This window comes from Lepus europaeus, chromosome 13 (genome assembly GCF_033115175.1).
Source record: "Lepus europaeus isolate LE1 chromosome 13, mLepTim1.pri, whole genome shotgun sequence".
In the NCBI taxonomy this organism is placed as follows: Eukaryota; Metazoa; Chordata; class Mammalia; order Lagomorpha; family Leporidae; genus Lepus; species Lepus europaeus.
Window position 1 is genome coordinate 41,222,910 of NC_084839.1, and position 4,663 is coordinate 41,227,572.

At 42.9% G+C, this 4,663-nt stretch overlaps 1 pseudogene; it reads left to right on the forward strand.

Moving 5' to 3' along the window:
• The first annotated feature begins 2,697 nt into the window (after window positions 1–2,697).
• LOC133773098 (small nucleolar RNA SNORA40) lies at window positions 2,698–2,814 on the forward strand (annotated as a pseudogene).
• The last annotated feature ends 1,849 nt before the right edge of the window (window positions 2,815–4,663 follow it).

Genomic DNA, 4,663 nt, shown 5'->3' on the forward strand with positions numbered 1-4,663 from the left:
CAGAGGGGCTGAGAAGGGCCGAGTGCCCCCAGAAAGCAGGGTGGCTGCTTGATAAACTGTATATTTAGTGGAGGGACAAGGAGGAGATAAAAGATTTAAAAAAATGCAATAGAAGATTTGCTTACACTTCTTGGAATCATAATTAAATTTATTTATAGTTGTGTAAAATTTGGGGAAGGGGAGGAAAAGCAATTTAAATGCAGAGTTTTCACAGGGCAGCTGCAAATGGCTTGCTTTAACGGAGCCCTGGAAGGTTAACAGAGTGCCAGGGAGGTCGGAGCGAAGTGCGCATGATAAGTGACAAGTGTGAACGTGGCAAATCATGTATTTAAAATTACTCTGAGCTTTATCAAATGTTTCCTCTCGAAAATAAACTATCCTGGAAGGAAAGGTTAACAGAGAAAAGAGTATTACTCCAATGTCTCGCTGATGACTTGGGGGGGCAGGGGCGGGGGCTCTGTAATGCAGGAGAAGCGGCAATAAACATAAGTAGGTTGGGTTGTTCTTAATGGCGAAGACACAAATATTCCAAATTTACACCGCGCTATGAGGAGAGGCAAGCAAATGTTCCCCCTCCTCTGATTCTTCCCTTTTACCATTAGCTAAGTGGCTTCCCAGGACTCCCACAGGCTGGAAAGGAGGCAACCAGCAGGTGAGGTTCCATCGAAAGAGTAGTGGCTACTCCCCCACAGAGCTGTCCCAGTCCATGGGCAGCCATGGCCACTAAGAAGATTTCATAGGATTCTCTGAGGGCCCCCGCCTGCGGCCTCCTCTGCTGGTGTCTCGGTCTGTTTTCTGCTGCTGTAGCACAATACCACAGACTGGGTAGCTTACAAGCAGAAGTGTGTTTGGCTCATGTCTGGAGGCTGGGCAGTCCAGGATCAAGGGACCACATCCGCTGAGGGCCTTCTTGCTGCACCCTAACATAGCAGAAGGCATCACATGGTGAAAGAGCACGGGAGACAGACGGCTTTCTTTACAGCAAAGCCTTTCCTGTGATCCCTAACCCCAGCCTGCAGTAAAGTAAAATATCCCTGAGGACTGAACTCCCATGAGCTAACCACCTTTTAAAGGTCCCATCTCCCAGGATAATCCCAGTGGTGATTCAATTTAAACAGGAGTTTTGGAGAGGATAATCAAACCATAGTACCTGGGTCGCATCTCTCACAGGCTTCCTCTGGACCCTGCCTGGGGGAAGGGGCACAATGGGCAACTGAACCAAGCAGAGCCATGCTGCAATTTTAAAATTGACTTATTTATTTGAAAGGCAGAGTTACAGAGGCAGAGAGAGAGAGATCTTCCATCTACTGGTTCACTCCCCAAATGGCTACAACAGCTGGAGCTGGGCCAATCCAAAGCCAGGAGCTTGGAGCTTCTTCTGGTCTCTCTCAGGTGCAGGGGCCCATGGACTTGGGCTACCTTCACTGCTTTCCCAAGCCATCAGCAGAGAGCTGGATTGGAAGTGGAGCAGCCGGGACTCAAACCGGCACCCATATGTGATGCCAGCACTGCAGGCAGTGGCTTTACCTGCTGTGCTACAGGGAAGACCCTGAGTCTGGGATTTTAATGATGGTTACAGACTTTGCTACTACCTTTTCCCTGCTGCCTCAGCTTTCTCCAATTTTTTGGAGCAAAACTTCAAGTCAGGGGTGTGGTTTGGGGTGCAGTGAGGTAGACTGCCACTTGGGATGCCCACATCCCATATTGGAGTGCTGATTCAAGTCCCAGCTTCTCTGCTTCCAATACAGCTCCCTGCTAGTGCATCCAGGAAGCAGTGAATGATGATCCAAGTACTTGAGTTGCTGCCTGCCTTGTGGGAGACCCAGATGGAGTTCCTGGCTCTTGGCTTCAGCCTGCCCTAACCCTGGCTGTTGCAGCCATTTGGGGAGTGAACAAGCAGATACAAGTTTCTCTCTCTCTCTCTCTCTCTCTCTCTCTCTCTCTCCCTCTGCCTTTAAAATTAATAAATAAATCTTTTAAAAAGCCCTTAAGTTTGATGAAACAGAAGAAGCAGTCTCATTGAAGTCAGTAACAAGTCAGGAATGATCTTTTGGTCACTGTTATTTAATATTGTTCTTCCTAGAAGTACTAATATAGCACAAGAAATATATGAAATTATCATTTTTTGCATTATGATGTGATCATTTTCCCAGTGGAGGGAATATAAGAGAATAAACTGAAAACTACCACAATTCGGGAACATGGCAAGGTTATAAAATTGATGTAAATAAATTTGTAGTACTTCTAAATAGAAGCAAAAGATAATGGAAGAGATGAACCTTGGGAATAAAACAAGGAATGAAGTTCAAGAACTGGATCACTTAACATGCTAATGAATGCCAACATAAACCAAAACAGACTTGAGTGAAAAAATCATATTCTTGAAAGGAAAGATTCAGCATCCTAAAGATGTTAATGTTCCTAGTAAGAGTTTTTTTGGGGGCAGACGAAAAATAAGCAACCATAGCCAAAAAAATTAAAGGACAGATGAGGAAAGGTGGTCCATCTAGATATTAAAACATAAAGTGACATAATTAAGTCAGTCTAATATGGCCCATGAAGACACAGATCAATGGAACTATGTATAAAAGTTAACTGGTGTCCCTGTAATATCTTATAGATCTTACATCTAAAGACACTCCAGAGAAGTTCAAAGATGTAAGAATCATGAATGAACTTGAAAGAGCAGAAAGGAATTACACCTGTGTATGTTTTTATGGCCAAAGACCAACATACGGGTGTAAAAAATAAATTCTTTTGCAACCCAGGGCTTTTTGATCAGTATGAGTTTTGATACATGCAAGCAGGAATAGGATTGCTAACACAGTTAAAAGTGATGGGTGGAATATTTGTAACCATAAGGGTTGGTTTTAGTATTGAAGATCTTAGTATTCCAATTTTCACGTTGAGATGGTATTAGAATATCCCACTGATAGTTTTATTTTTGAGTGATGGTTTATGAAGAAATATGAACTAATTCACATGTGAGGGTGTCAAATTAGGAATCAGGCGAGTCCATCTACTCTATAAAATAAAGACCCAGTAGTAAATTGCTTGAAGAAATTATATCCCAAAGATGTTAGGTGGGGAATTTTGAAGTTATTGTTATATAATTCAAGTGAAGATTAACAAAGGCCAGATAATTGTGGGCTGATAAGACAACAATGAAGTAAGCATCAGTTTGTTCAGAAGGGCTTGAAGATTTAAAAGAACCAAGTAGGTGACTTTGATGGACAGTGGAAGGAATTGCAACATGGAGAATTCCTTAAATAAAAATGTATTAACTTCAAATATTTTTGCCTTATGTACACAGTATAAAAAATTAAACTCTACCTTTGTTTGTAGAAAGTCTTCATGTATCTTTGGCTAGGAGTTTCTGTAGTATTTTTAATAGATGAAATAAAAATTAATTTAGCAGTTCTACTGCAATATATACCACACTTGAAATTGGAAAGGATCCTTGCTCACCTTAGGAAATTCTTTTGCTCTCGCTCTGTTTTGGGCATAAGCTTCTTGCTTTCTCTTCCTTTTGTTATTTCACTTCAGCTAATTGATTGTATAATCTGCTTGACATTTGTGGAATGATTAAAAATATTATTAAAAAATTTTAGAGGCCGGCGCCGTGGCTTAACAGGCTAATCCTCCGCCTTGCAGTGCCAGCACACCAGGTTCTAGTCCCGGTTGGGGCGCCAGATTCTATCCCGGTTGCCCCTCTTCCAGGCCAGCTCTCTGCTATGGCCCAGGAAGGCAGTGGAGGATGGCCCAAGTGCTTGGGCCCTGCACCCCATGGGAGACCAGGAGAAGCATCTGGCTCCTGGCTTTGGATCAGCGAGATGCGCCGGCCGCAGCGGCCATTGGAGGGTGAACCAACGGCAAAAAGGAAGACCTTTCTCTGTCTCTCTCTCTCTCACTATCCACTCTGCCTGTCAAAAAAAAAAATTTTTTTTTTAGAAAGAGCAGAAAGGAAAAGGGGAGAGATTTTTAATTATCCCAGAGTGAGATTTCTGAGTATGCCATGAAACCCAGAAGTTGCAAAAAGGGGGGAAAATGATTAACTTAAAGTTTATTTATTTGGTTATGAAAAAGAGAGAAAAAAAGAGAAAACTTCCATCCACTGGCCCACTTCCCAAATGCCTGCAATGTCCATGACTAAGCAGGGCCAAAGCCAGGAGCCGGGAACTCAGTCCGGTTCTCCCATGTTGGTGGCAGGAATACCACTACCTGAGCCATCGCTGCCGCCTTCCAGGGTCTGCATCAGCAGGAGGCTGGGATCAGGAGCTGGAACTCCTGATGTGGGAGGTGGGCATCTTGACTGCCAGGCCAAATGTCTGTGCCCCCTGATAATTGGTTTACCCATAGGAGAAAATAAACAACATCAGAAAACTGGGGGAAAAGACTAATAACTCATATCTCCTAAAAAAAAGGACTAATTAAACAACAGTTTCCATAAGTCAGTGAGAAGACCAACAGAAAAGGAACTACCATTTTTTATAATGCTTCATTCTATTTATTTATTTATTTATTTATTTATTTATTTATTTGAGAGATAGAGTCACAGACAGTGAAAGGGAGAGACAGAGAGAAAGGTCTTCCATCTGCTGGTTCACTCCCCAAATGGCCACAATGGCCGGAGCTTAGCAGATTCGAAGCCAGGAGTCAGGAG